Raw genomic sequence first — 15,930 nt, 5'->3', positions numbered from 1 at the left:
AATCAAGATCCCAAGAAGGGCTCACCGCTTGACTTGGAGGCCTTTTATGCAAAACCCCTTTAAAGAATGTTTTGACATGTGACTGCCTTGAAAGTGAAGGCTCCATTGGTAGACATGGTGAAATGGGCAGTGAATGAACCTTAATAGATGAATAAGGAAGAGCATAGGATAGCAGCTCACACAAATACTGTAAAACCAGAGAACAACTAGCCCTAGCCCTGAATGGGTGCTAGTTATGTTGCTGGCACCAAATATAAAACCTCTTTCATTTGCCAATATATGACTTTCTAGTAGCAGGCTTTCTGGCCTCCATTAGTAACCAGCTGCACATCCACAGAAAACAGGTGCCTAAAAGGAATTAAGACCCTATCAACCAGGCAGTTAACTGAAGATGGTTGATGTTGGGCGACATTACTCAACATGACTGAATCATGAAAGTTCTGGAGAGGGTGATTGATAAACGGATATACAGAGTAGTAGAATGTAAGATGGGAGATGAGCAGTTTGGATTCAGATCAGGATGCAGCACAACTGACCCAGTGTTTGCATTGAGACAGATACTTGAGAAGAAGCTAGAGATGAGGAGAGAGTCCAACTGGGCATTCGTAGATTTGGAGAAAGCATTTGACAAGGTCCCAAGAAAGCTGATCTGGGCGGTACTGCAGTGGTTTGAAGTCTCAGAAACATTGGTAGAATTAGTGCAGGCTATGCACAAGGACCCAATGACTCAAGTATTGATGATGTTCAGCCTAACAGAGGGGTTCCCAGTGGGTGTGGGTGTACATCAGGGTTCAGTTCTGAGCCCACTGCTGTTCATACTGGTGATGGACTACATTAGCAAACAGGTTGTAGGAGATGGATCAACAAAGCTGCTGTATGTAGATGATGTGGCAGCACAGGCAGACTCTGAGCTACAACTTCAGCAAAGGATAGGGGAATGGAATGAAAATCTGAAGGCACATGGGATGAAACTAAGCACAGATAAGATGGTGGTATTGGCAGCAAATTGGGGAAATCAGTAGAAGCTGAGAATAGAGATGGAAGGGAAGATAGTGGAACAGGTAAACAGCTTCAAGTATCTGGGAGGGGTGGTTGAGGAGAAGAGCAGTCTGCATGAAGAGGTCAAAGCTAGAATCAGAGGGGCTGCAGCCAACTAGCATAGAGTATCAGGTGTGGTCTATGACAGAAGAATGCCAAAGAAGCTGAAAAGTAAGGTGTACAAGACAGTGGTATGACCAGTACTACTGTATGGTACAGAAACCTGGGCAGTAAAGGCAGAACAGCTGAAGAAGCTAGAGGTGATGGAAATGAAGTGCCTGAGAAAGGTGACAAGATGCACACTGTGGGACAGACAAAGAAATGACGACATAAGAACAAAAGCCAAAGTAGCTCCAATTGCAGAAAAGATCAAAATAACAGATTACAGTGGTTTGGGCACATGTGTAGAAAAACAGAAGACAATCTGGTGAGGAAGATTTGAGACAGACAGGAAGAAGGTAAAAGGAAGCGAGGACGTCCAGCAAAGAGGTGGATGGATTGTGTGAAAGATCTGCGACAGTCAGGCATGAGTGTTGAAGAAGGCAGGAGTGTGGCACTGAATCAACAGAGTTGGCGATAGTTAACACAATACCTCAACCCCATGTACAAAAATGGGAAAAAGGGGGCTGATGATGATGGTTGATGTTGGGATATATCCAAACCCCCTGTTCTTGAGTGAGTAGACACATTCTGTGAGGAAGCTTGTGGTAATTGCCCTTGGACATTTCCAAAAGAAGGGAGAAACACGATTGCTTAAGCCAGAAGGGAGCCACCTTAATGAGAATCTTCAGAAGTAACGTGGATTTTAGTGGAAAGGCATACAGAAACATTCCTGTCCAAAGAAAAAAAATGGCATCTGTCTTCCAGGCCTTTTTGCATGGAGTCCTGGAACATAATTTTGCCAGTTGATTGTTCAGAGACAAGGCAAAAAGGTCTGAGAGACTCCCCACAGACAGACCAAATCTTGGAAGACCCCAGATCTAGTTTTCATTTGTAAGGGTATACCCTGGTCCCTCTCAGTTTGTCTGCCACACAATTTGCTCTGACCGAATGTAGGATGCCTGTACAGTAAGACTGTGTTGTGAATCTATATCCCAAGCTAACATGGCTAGTCTGCAAGGGGTACGACCTGGTTCTCTCTTGCTTGCTGATGTACCATATCACTGTGGTATTGTCTGTAACCACTTGAAGAGGTCCCAGGGACTAAAGATGGCTCAGAGAATTGAGTGCCTTGATCAGGGCAAGCATCTCCTTGATATTAATGTGCTTGCAGTCTGTCCTTGGTGACCCACACCTCCTGCATGTTCCTCCCTCCTGAAATTGCTCCTCAAGCAAAGTCCAAAGCATCTGTAGTGACCAACTGCTTTGGAGAAGGGAGGGCAAAGGGGAGACCTTGATTTAAGGATATCTGTTGTCTCCACCAAATGATTTCTCTTCTGACAAACCCCAGTACTGTTCTTGAAAAGATAAAGTGTGTTGATGCTGGGACCAAAGAGATTTCAGATACCACTGTAGCTTTCTCATGCAGAGTCTTGTTAGGGGTATCATGAGACTCATAGATGTCATGAAACCCAAAATCCTGAGGTATTCCATCACAGTGACTGAAGTCTGAGTGGAAAACCTTAGAAATACAGCTAAATAAAAATCTTTTTTTTTTTTCTGTGGAAGAAAAATACTTTGACCTGAAGTGTCTAGTTGACATCCCAGGAATACACTGCAGTGTAAGGGAGTCAAAAAAACTGTTGAATGTTCTTTTTGAATCCCATCTTGTGTAAGACACCACTCATCCAAGACAGAGAGGAAAGAGAGAGTTCCGGCATTTTGGAAAAGGCTCTGCATAGACAAGCAAGTTGTTTAAATATGGAAAAATGTGAATACCCTGTAGTGTGCAGTGAGCTATACACTTTGTGAACACTCTTGGTACAGTGGACAGTCCAATGCCGAAGGCAAAAAAAGTACAGTTGTGTACACTTACCATAAATGTAGATGTTCGAGTGTATTCACTGTTGCAGTCATTCATTTGGGTAATCTGCTGGCAGGTTGCCCTTAGTCGGCCTGAATAACAAAGTCTTGGGTCCTGCATTGGTTGCTGTCTCCTCTGCCATGATGTCAGGTTGTCAGGGGTATAAAACATGCAGCCGATGCCATTTTATTCAGTTTTTCTTGCCCCAGATGTCAGGTCCCCCCCCCCCCAATGGGGAGCAAAAAAAAAATTATATATATATAAACAAATAGCAATACATGTAAATGCACTTTTAGCAACATAAATTTTACATTCATCTAAAAAGCAAATACACCACAAAGGCTGTAGAATATAGTGAAGGAAAGAGAAGTTATAGAAAAAGGGGGATGGCGGTGGGTAACGCGGACTGCAACAGTGAATACACTTGAACATTTACATTTACGGTAAGTGTACACAACTGTACACTATGTTTTTCGTGTTTCACTGTTGCAGTCATTACATTTGGGTAGATTCCCAAAGCTATGGTTGGGAGGAGGAATTTAGATAGCATTAGGACCAGCTATAAGGCCCTGCAAGACTGCAGTGGCAAAGCCAGCTCTGGATTTAGAGAAAATTGGCAAATGATAATGCTTGGTGAAAGTATGTATAGAACTCCAGGTAGCAGCTTCTAGGATGTCACTGGTAGGGACTCCTTTGAAAAGGCTGTAGAGGTAGATGCAGCCCTGGTGGAGTGAGGCCTGATCCCCTGGGGGATAGTTTTTTCATGGTGCTTATAGCAGAAATGAATGCAATGGCTTATCCATTTTGAAATGGTTTGCTTTGAAATAGCCTTCCCCTCTGCCCCTGTAGCAAACGCCACCAGCAGTTAAGATTCCCTTTGAGGTTTAGTCCTGTCCAAGTAGAATCTAAGTTGTCTGTTCACATCTAAGGAATGCAGTATCTGTTCCCCTTTATTCTGTGGATTGGGAAAGAAGGTTGGCAAATGAATGGACTGATTAAGAGCCACACTGGATACCACCTTGGGCATGAAGGATGGATTGGTTCTGAGGGACACCCTGTCCACATGAAAGATGATGAAAGGCTCCACTGCCATAAGAAGGGCCTGTAATTCAGATACCCTTCTAGCTGAAGTGATTAATAAAAGTAAAGCTGTTTTCCAAGAAATAAATTTTAAGTCTGCGGTAGCAGCTGGCTCAAAAGGAGGTAGAGTGAGTTTCTCCAAGACAAAGTTTAAGGTCCCAGGCTGGGGTTGGAGCTCTCCTGGGTGGTCTCAGATTTTTGGCCCCTCTGAGGAACTGCTTGAGCAGTGGATGAGAGAAGAGAGGAGGTTCTGTGTTATAGTGAGCTGAAATGGCTGAGGTGTGTATTTTAATGGTTTTTCTCCTGGCCACAGTACAGGCAGCACAGGTTTTAGGACCTTATCAGATACCCTGCAACTCTATCTGTCCAGAAGCCACCATTTTAAGCTTAAAATAATACCACTGAAGTATGTGTCCCAGTAAATAACTACTACATAAGCTAATCTTTTAATTAATGCTAGACTTTATAAGCACAACAAAATGTGCAGTGTTTTTATTGTTAGTCACCATGAAAAGCAGACGCCAGCAGCTCCTATCCTTTCTCTTTGGCTACCCACTATCCTCATACTGTTTCTATGTATATTCTCCTGTTCTGCACTTTACCCTTCCCTGAATTCATTTCTAGCCTCACTTATAATTGCCTTTCCTAGTGCACCTGCCCTATTTTACTGTTTTCAGACTCTTGCATATTATTTTTTTTATGTTTTGCCCTACTTTTAGCTGCTAGTAATACCTCTCTCTCCCCCTGCAAAGCCCCTCTCTATTGTAGCTTATTTTAACCATACAGTACTGGGTTTCCTTCAAGTAAATCTACTTGTGTAGCTTGAGGCCAGTGGCCTTTTGTAAGCTTACTTCTGCTCATATTTTATTTCTTTTTATTTTATTTCTGGTGACTATACCTTTAGAAACTTTATATCCTTGTCTCTCAAGCTAGTTTTTCACTATCTTTTCTGATTGTTTCTATGACTTCATCTTGACCAGGGTGCTAGCCCTGCTCCGTTTGCCCTCGCTATGCTTGGGTTCACTTCTCTCCCCTACCCTACCCCCATTTCCACCCACCCAATTACAATTACCTTTATACCTAACTATCCCTCCCCTTCCTGTCCCACTTTCCACTACAATTCTACTTCCTGCCTATTGCCACAACCACCTTACTATTCTGTCAATCTTGTCAACACCACTTCTTCTATACCACTGTCTCTCTACCTACTCTATCTGACCATAATTTATTCCAACATGCATTATTTTCTAATATCTTCTACACTACTCCTTATTCACTCTATCTCCACCTCTTACCACTCCAATCTCTCTGACCCACTCCTATGTTCACCTACGTCTCACTCATACAACATATATCCAACTACTTCATCTTTTACCGTCGCCCCTAATCTCTTTACTACCTCAATCTCAAGTCTATAAACTATCCATAACACAGGTTTTTAAACCTTCCCACAAAGCTAAGTCAAAACTATACAAACTCCATCTAGCATCTCCTACACACTCTCTCCTCACTAAAAAACTACTTTGTTCTGGAGATACCCATCCCAACCCTGGCCCCTCTTCTCTCCCCAAAACCACCTCTACACTGCCCCCATCTTACTCCTTTAACAGTCACCAACCTCAGTCACAGCAACCATCTCCATCCAAATACTTAACTATTTACTCATTGAATATTCAGAGTCTAGCAAATAAAGTCACTGAGCTGCACTCATGGATAGCTCCCAATACCCCTCACATCCTCTCCCTATCTGAAACCTGGCTCAAGCCTCACATCTTATATAGTGAAATACTCCCACCAGGATATAATATCTTCCGATCTGATAGACCTGTAAAAAAAGGTGGTGGCGTGGCCATCCTCTACTCAAACATTCTTAACCTCTCAACATACCCTTCCCCAATTCCTGACTTCCTCCCAGCTGAAATTATCATCCTTAACTGCCATCTGAATCCCCACAAAAAAACTTGCAATTGCCTCTATCTACCTTCCTCCTGGTAACAATCTGCCCATTCTTGAAAACATCCTATCCTGGTTCTCCCACAACATTCCATATGAGACACTTCTCCTTGGTGATGTCAACAGTGATTGGCCCAAACTGACAACTGACTCCCCCCAACTCAGCATCCACCTACACGGCTTCCACACGCTTCCATAAAAATTCCTCTTCCAGCTCCATTATAGACTGGATCCTTACCAATTCTCCCCACCAATAACACAATCCCACCACCTTACCTGACTCCCTCAGTGATCATCTCCCTACCACCATCTTAAGACACTACTCCTATATTTCTAAACCCCACCTTATCAAAGACTGTCGAAAACTATCAACTTTCAATTCATCCCAATTTAACTCCATTCTCCACAACATGGATTGGTCCATTCTAAAACACCTCCCCCTAAACAATGCTGTAAGCACTTTCAATAGCATCTACATGAATACTCTAAACTCCTTAGCTCCCTCTAGGAAGATCAATAAAATCAAACCATGCTCCCTGGCTCTCCAAAGAGACTAGATCCCTTATGAAACAAAGGGATCATGCTTGGAAAACCTGGACTAAAACTAAACAACCACCTTTTCTTCAAAAATACAGGCAACTGAGGAACTTTGCAAAAAAAACATACAACTAATGACAAAAAGTTATACTATAGCTCTGCGCAGCTTAACAACAAATCCAGTCCTCAAAAATTTTGGTCAACTCTCAACAACATCCTCTATCCTGGAAAGCCCTCTAATCCCTCCCCATACCCTAACTCTTCTTCTCAGAAAACAGCTACCCTCCTGAATAAACACTTTATCTCTTCCATCCAAAATCTGGTAACCTCTAAGCCAAACTCTACTTCGACACCCACCTCTCCAAGTCCCACTAACACAACTTTGTTTTCTTTTGAGTCAGTTCCAGTTATTTACATCAAATCTCTACTACTCAAGCTAAAACCTTGCTCTCCTTCCACTGACAATCTATCTCCTACATTCCTCAAACATGCTGCTGACTCAATTGCCTATCCTGTATCTATACTAATTAATCAATCTATTCTGGAATCAACTGTCCCCACCCTTTGGAAATCTTTCTTTACTATCCCTCTTCATAAAGGTGGAAACTCCACTGACCCCTCAAACTACTGACCCATTACCAATCTGTCCCCCCTCTCCAAGATATTAGAAAAATGTATTCACACAGCTTCTCAATCACCTCCTCACACACCACTTACTTACCCCTACCCAACATGGATTTCATCCTCACCACAGCACCACCACTGCCCTCCTCTCCTTCACTCATATCATTGCAGAGGCCCTAGACAATAATAAACTAATTTCCTGTCTCTTTCTAGATCTCTCCAAAGCCTTCAATACAGTCTCTCATCCTCTACTACTGTCCAAACTCACAAACCTCCACCTATCCCCCTCCGCACTTGCCTGGTTTAATAGTTACCTATCTGGCAGGGAACAATCTGTCAAATGGCTCTCATCCTCCTCACCTTTCCTTTCCATCTCCACTGGTGTTCCCCAAGGCTCCATCTTGGGACCCCTTTTGTTTAACATCTTCACCAATGATCTTTACACCTCATGCAAAGAATCCTCCCTTATTCAGTATGCCAACGACTCCACACTTATATCCATCTCAAATAACATTCCTGAACTGCACTCCCTGACCCAACAGCCCCTACTAGCCACTGAACAATGGCTCTCTCACAACCTATTGATCCTAAATCCCAAAAAGACCAAACTCCTACTTTTCCTTCCCCGTTCTCTTTCTCATCACAAAACCTCCTTTTTTATTACATTTACTAACAATACAGGTCTCCAACCTGACACCCACACAAAACTCCTAGGGGTCATTATCGATGACAAACTCAAGTTCAACCTACACATACTCCAATGTATAAAAAAAAAAAAAAACAGAAACTAGGTCTGCTATATCGGAACAAAAATTCCTAACCCCTGAATCTAGACTTACCCTGGGCCAGGCACTCCTCCTCCCCTCCCTCTTATACGCTGCCCCAGTTCTTACCAATATCCAGGCCTACACTCTAAGCAAACTGCAACGGACTTGCTATAAAATAGCCAGATTCATTACTACCTCCCCATACAACTCACACCACTGCATTTCTTTAAACTCTCTTCAATGGCTTCAGCTTCCCCAGTTTCTGCTATCTTAGCAATTTCATATGCTTCACTCTATTCTTTATAAACCCTCCTTCTGTCCATCTCTATCTTCCTTAGTCTCCATCTACATCCCATCCCGGACCCTCCATACTTCTAACCAACAATTACTTGATATCTACCACCCAAAAAGGTCAGTAGGCAAACTACTCTACTAACACTCCCTTGCCCATGCTTGGAACAAACTTCCCCTTGACTTACGTTCAATCTCCCACACCTCACACTTTAAAAATGAACTAAAAGCTTATTTTCTCAATTCCAGAACCTGTCCTTGCCATGACCCTACCTAGTCTTCCTTCCCTTTACGCACCCTAAAAAGGACCATACTTAGTACCTCATTACACCTCTGTCTCCAATGTGTCTACTATGCATTTGCATAATTTTATACAAACAAAAAATGTTAATTGTTGACCTATTGAACTATATCAATGTAAAATTGTTACTTAGCTTCTTTTTAATGCAACTTTAACTTTATGCATGTATCCCAACATATGTGAATCATTTTGCTATAACTGCTATTATATCAATATTGTTTAAAATTGTACTTGTTTTAAAATGTATTACTGGAGCTTTTCTCCTCAGGTCTCCACTGAAAATGGGCCACAGGCCCAGTTGGACAAACCTGATTAACAAATGTAAATAACTAAATAAAAAAAAAAGAAATGCCCTTGTGAAGCATCTCAGTTAAGTATTGTAAAATCTGAGGTAAATTGGGTGCTGCCATGCTCATCCCTTGAGACTGGTTCCAGGCACAGAATCTTTTCCATTTTTCAGCATAAGATTTTCAAGTACTAGGCCTCCTTGCCTCTAAAATGATATCCATCACAGGTTTGCTAAGGGACGGTAAAGGAGAGATTAAGTAATTAGCCGGGCTGCAAGGTTCACTATTGGAAGCCGAGGGTGCAGAATCTGGTTCTCCTGCTGAGACAGCAGGGAAGGAGTCTGAGGCAGGTGCCATGGAGGTAACTGTGACCCACTGAGCAGGAGGGGGTACCAGTGTTGGTGCCGCCAGTCTGGAGCAATCAAAATCATCCTTGGTTTGTCCTGTTTGATTTTTACTAGTACTTTGGAGAGCAGAGGCAGAGGGGGGAAGGCATACACTGATAGGTTTTTCCAGCTGAAGGACAGAGCATCCACTTTCCAGGCTTGTTTGTGGGGAGTCCTTGTGCAAAATTTGTCTAATTGGTAGTTCTGGGGTGAGGCAAACAGGTATATATCTGGGCTCCCCCATCTGCTTGTCAACATGTTGAAAATCCTTGGTTCCAGTTTGCACTTGTGCGGGTCCATGAGTTTTCTGCTTAGTCTGTCTGCCAGTGTATTTAATTTTCCTGGTGGGAATTCAGCTTGTAGGTGCACTTGGCAACTCAGGGCTGTGTTCCACAATGCCATGGCTAGTCTGCAGAGGGGGTAAGAATGTGTAACCCCCCCCCCTTGTTTATGTACCACATAACAGTGGCGTTGCCCGTCTATACCATTAGTTTTCCTGGAAGAATGTGGTCCTTGAAGGCTGTCAGAGCATTCTGTACAGCTAACATTTCTTTTTGATTGATTTGTAGGTGCATTTGACTTGGGTTCCATTTGCCCTGAATGCACTTCCCTGTCAGGTGAGCCCCCATGCATAGTCTGATGCATCTGTTGGAAGGGTTTGGGCGGCAGGGGGTGGTCTGAAAGGTAGTCCCTTATTTTGGTGGCAAGCCTCTGCCTGTCAAAGGAACTCCAGGCATAGGCAAGATATTATAGGAATCATTGTTTCTAGATCTTGAGAATGCTGACACCACAGGCTTTTTAGATACCACTGTAGTTTCCTCATATGAAGTCTTGCATATGGAATTAGAAGAATGCAGGAGGCCATGAACCCCAAGGCTTGCAGTATTTGTCTTGCAGATAGCAGGATTTGTGTGGCCACTTGTCTGAAGTAGGTTGTCAAATGAACTTGTTTCTCTGGCGTGAGCTAAGCCATCTGGGAAGTTGTATTCAAGCTTGCTCCCAGGAATATAATTTGTTGACAGGGTACCAGGTGTGATTTCTTCTCATTTATGGTGTACCCCAGACAAGTAAGAACCCTTTGTACAAAGGCCAGATGATTCAAAGGTATGTCCTGGCTTTCTACCTGAATTAGACAATCGTCCAGGTATGGGTATATTTGAATATTTTTTTGCCTGAAAAATGCAATAACTGGAGCTAGACACTTTGTGAATACCCTGGGCACAGTAGATAAGCCAAAGGACAGTGCAGAGAACTGATAGTGCATGTAGCCTGCTTTGAAGCATAGGTATCTTCTGCAAGATTCCCTGATTGGGATGTACAGGTATGCTTCTTTTAAATCTGTTGTTGCCAACCAGGCATCTTTGCCTAGCATAGGAAGTACTTGGTGAAGAGTCAGCATTTTGAATTTTGGAATCTCCAAAAAGGTGTTTAGAGTAGACAGGTCTAGGATAGGACGCCATGAATTGTCTTTTCTGGGTACCAGGAAAAGTCTCGAGTAGAAACCTTGTCCCTGTTCCTCTTCTGGCACCAGCTGAATAGCCCCCATGCTTAAGAGAGAACGTACTTGTTTTTGGGCCTCTGCCCACTGATTTGGGGGTAGGTCCGGCCACCTGCTTGGTGTTGGCAACATGTGGAAGTGAAATCTGTATCCCTGGGACACTATATTTAAAACCCATTTGTCCTGGGTAATGAGTTCCCAATTCTTTGCATTAACAGCAATCTTTCCCCCCAAAGGGGCAGTCAGTTGACAAGTGCTTGGAAATTTTAAAAGGATGTAATTGGGACAGTTTACCATAGGGGGAGTCGTTTTACTTCCAGATTTGGAAGTGGAGGCCCCCCACTGCTTAGTCCTGTTTGTCCCCTAGGACTGAAACCTGGGGTTTTTGCTGTGTCTGGGTTTAGCTTGAGAAGACCTGGAAGGGACTGGAAAGGACCAATTCTTAGAAGGCCAGTACCTACTAAATCTAGGAGGCTGAACTTGTAAGAAATCTTTAACAGTTTGCATAGATTTAGCTTTATCTTCCATTTTTTTAAGAACTTCCTCAGCCTTGTTGTCAAACAGGTGGTCTTGATTTAAGGGAACATCCAACAATTTAGCTTTAACATGATCAGGCAAAGACTGATCCTTAAATCAAGCATGCCTTCTGAGCACAGACCCCAGTAACAGCGGCCCTGCAAGAGGCCTCTAAAGAATCAAAACCACACTGCAAGATATGTTTTCCAACTTGTTCAGCAGAATGCATTAAATCCTGTAATTCTTTATTTTCCACACAGTCAGGAATCAACATCATTTTCGGTTTAAGCAATCCAATATCATGTTGCAGATACTTTAACATATGAAACTGGCAGGTTAAAGCCCTAATGGCCAAGGTTGCAGAAGTGTAAACCTTCTTACCCCATCTATCTGGCTCCCTGGAGTTTCTGTCAGAAGGGGTAGGATTTTTGGCAGAAGTAGCCTTAATGCCCTTGGGTTTCTGTGAAATGGTCTCAGGATCCGCAGTAGGATTTTTAAAGAGGAACTTGTGAGAGTCAGGTACCCTGTAATACTTATCAGGTTTTCTGGGAGCAGGAGGTAAAGTGTCAGGGGCCAGGCTAGATTCTGAGAAGGCATCATCTACAATGTCCAGTACAAGAGGGATAGCTAAAGGCCTGTGTTGAGGCAGGACTAAGAATTCCCTAAGCCTCTTTTTGGAGTCAGAGTAATCCTGGCTTTCCCAGCAGAAATGCTCCCTAAGAGTATGGAAGGTTTCACCAAAAGAGAAGTCCTCTGGAGGGGAAGCAGAGGGAAAGGAGTCCTCTGCATCAGAATCCTCATAGGTAGATAAGGACAAATCCTGGTCATCAGAGAAAACAGAAATTTCAGAATCCTGATCAGAAGGAAAATCAGTTCTAGGTCTCTTAAAGGGGGAAGGGTGGCTTCCCCTGATTAGAGTAATAAGGTCTTCAGCCATTCTTATCATTTGTTTTTTAGGCATAGGGGCCTGACCATGCAGTCTGGATGTCAGTTTTTTTGGCATAGATAGAGTGTTAGGCCTTGAAGAAGAAGCTGGCGTCTCTTTAATATGCAAGTCAGTAGGTCTGAATACACCCTCAGAAGCCGGTGCCTGCTCAGCGTCTCTGGACCCATCCAAGGTGGAGAAATCTGCAGGCTGCAGGTTCCACAGTCAAAGAAGCATCTTGCAGCATACCGGACTCCAAATTAGTCTCAGTACAGGCCTGCATATCTGATGTAGTGGGTACCAGGGGCTGGGAAAGTGCCTCACTGAGTATCGGCGAACTAGCGACTAGCTTAGGAGAAGCGTCGTCTGCAGCTTTGGACCTATGCGGTCTGTCTCTGTCTTTATCTTTGCATTTTTTCGGAATGTTGGTAGTCGGGTGGCTTACCAAAGCCATTTCTGGATAATTGAAACAAGTACCAAAATATTTGAATGCGAAAATAAACCAATGACGAATAGTACAAGGTTTGAATAAGGCACAAAACCGACAGCAAGGTACGTTGTGGTCTGGGCCTAAGCAAGGAATGCAGTACGAATTAAAATCTTTATGAGGTATTTGCTTTCCACAAGAAATACAATTGTTAACTTTTACTGACATCGGTTTAGAGTAAGAAAAAGTTTCCCCAACAGGGTACTTAGCTTAGTTGAAGACTTCGGTTCTGAAACATGAAAATGAAAATTTCAGGAGTCGGCCGACCGGCCTTGCGAACTGCTTCTGCTTCGGGCACCGAATGACAAGAAAGACTGATAAAATGGTGTTGGCTGCATGCTTTATACCCCTGACTACCTGACGTCATGGAAGATGAGACAGCAACCAACGCAGGACCCAAGACTTTGATAATCAGGCCGACTGAGGGCTACTGCAAGCATATAACCCAAATGTGATGACTGCAACAGTGAAACACAAAGAACATCAACTTCTTATCCAAAATTTCATGCAGAATCAAAACACATCTCTGGAAAACAGCAACATGCCATCACTGTGCCTCTAAGACATAATCTAATTCCATCATATTCTTCCTAACTTACTAATGTCCGCTACAAATGCTGCCAACTCCAACCTTTTGACTGCTTAGCTTTCTCCACCACCTCTGCAACTTATGACTATATAACTGCATATATGTTATTGCATAATCTAGTATCTGTACAACTGTTATGTATACAATTCTATATACTGCTGGATAACATGAAACTTTGACTTTAAACTTCTCACATCCTAGTTCTCTTTGTTCATACGTTCATCGGAGATTAGCAGATTAATGTCCCAAGAGGCCTTACAAGCCTAGCCATACTTAACCCAATATTCCCAATTTTCAATAGTTAAGTGAATGAAGTTCACAAAGGTATGAGCCTATACTATGGTATCCAATACCAACTGCCTCTGTCCATCAGGAACATTTGGGGGGGGGGGGGTGAGACTGCAGTTGGCCATTTATGATCAGTTTTCTACCCCAGTTAACTCATTCAAAAAAAGAAATATTGGGACAGTTGAGAATCATTGTATGTGTTACTATCAAATCACAGTACCTAAGCACAACCCAAACAGACCAGCAAAGTATAGGCAAATGTGATTTTTGTGCAACGACTGATAAGAGCAGCCTTTTGCTTGCAACATGTTGTAATATACATTGTTCTCCATGTCATATACTCAAAGTCACATTAACCAAGTCCAAGACACCTTCTACAGCAAAATTACATTGTCAAATGTTTGCTACATAATGCTTCTCAGTAAAATCCTCGTTTGTAATATATGCAGAGAAACAACACACAGTGCCTTAGTTCAGATGTGTAAAGCACATGATTCCAACTGCAGCTTGAAACCAGAACGTTCAGATTACATTTGTATAAGTCTGAAAATGCCCACACGTTTGCTTCCTTTATATAAGAATGATACATCTTTTCTCAAAATACAAGTGTCTGTTTAAACTGAGACCAAAGGCTTCCATATAAAGAATGGCACGGTTTTATGCTGTTTTACAAACCACTCTTTTGTTGAGCTACTGTGATCCCAGAGTGGGAATATTTACCTAAAGGGCTGCAGAAGACAATGCCTCCAACATGGGGTTGCATGAACCTTTCTAACAACAATTTTTATATGTTTAGTTATGGAGTAAATTTGTCAGAAAACTTCAATCGAGTACCTGCTTTGAGATAGGTTCATAGGTTAGTACTAAGCTAACTGTCCTTGCGAGTCATTTTTTAAGCTTAGCCGATTATCCCTTGTGAGACTCAAACCCTGCACGTTGTGTTTATAAGGCAAACACCTTAACCATTAGGCCACCCTCCCAACCGAGATGTTGTTATGTATACTTCATCTGTTAAGTTTTCATGCAGCTGCAGTTAGACATTTTAGGTTTATAGTAGTTATGGAGACAGTGGATGTGAGAAAGCAATTTTTTTTCATAAAAATCAAACCTTGTAACATCACAGTTCTTTGTTGTCACTCCTGTCCTGCTTCTGAAGAGCATTAAGAAGTTATGGAGTTAAATAATCTGTGTGTATCTGGGTTAACAGGGATGGTAAAAAGCAACAAAACTGATTTTGTAGCAGTGACTGTTGTTTAACACAGGAGTCTAATATTCAGACTGCTGGGGGGGGGTAGGGGGAAATCTCATATGAGTAGAACTGCTGGGCAATATGTCAGGAGAAAAAATGCCTCGTCACAGACCCCCGGTACCACATATACCTATACTGTGTAGCTATTCCAGACCTTATGGCCCTGCCCCATCCAATAATTACAGTTGCAAGATGGCCCCTGTAAGGTGAAAAAGACACCATATGTCCTGAAGTCCCCTACTGTAATCCTGACACCCAAAATACTGAGTGCTGAAATACTGTACAGAAAAAAAGGCCAAAACTACAGGAAAAGAGCAAATATTGAATCTCAATCTTTTCCTTCAAACTTCTCCCTGCACCCCATGATGTGGAGGGGAAGCCTCCCACACACACCAATGCTGCAAAAATTTACACACCAATTCAGAAACTGACACATGTCGGGAGACATGGGAATAATCAGAGAAATGGCAGTCTCAGACTTGGTACCAAAGTTGCAGCCATTCTGTCTCTGTATTTTGGCCCTCAGTCTGCCCTTGAAATGGTTACCTATGTCTCCATCTTATAGAGTGATCACAGACTCAACTTCTGCAATGATCATTGACCCTGGACAGCCCCACCAATATAATGATCACAGACTCTAGATGTCTCCAGCCAGAGCAGTAGTCACTGTACCCAGATGTACTGTGTTCCAAAATCACAGCTGCCCCACCACTATGCACTACTCACAGATCTCAAACACTCAAATGCCCCTACCCATTCAGTGCCTCTGATCAGATATGACAGATACCTCCCATCCTGTCTGCTGATCACAGATCCAAAACTTACTAGCAGATACAGCAGTCACAGATCTCAGGTATCCTTGCAGATCACAGATGCCCCCTGTGCAGTGATTACAGCAATTAAATGACTCTCTCCAAAACAATGATTATAGACTTCCAAAAGTATCCTTTGGAGTGTTCATACAATCAGGTGGGGCTACCCTGTGCAATAACACCTAGTTTTTACAAGAAACACAGGAGATCCTACTCTCTTCCCAAGCCCCGTCAGTGATACAGCAATTAAATGATTTCAAAACAATGATTAAGATTCCAAAGTTCTTGGTTTCTACTACAGAAATGTTTGAAACACAGGAGCTACCTGTGCAATAACAC

Source organism: Protopterus annectens, chromosome 15.part0 (genome assembly GCF_019279795.1).
Source record: "Protopterus annectens isolate FY-2018-M chromosome 15.part0, PAN1.0, whole genome shotgun sequence".
NCBI lineage: Eukaryota > Metazoa > Chordata > Ceratodontiformes > Protopteridae > Protopterus > Protopterus annectens.
This window is presented reverse-complemented; position numbering follows the sequence as displayed.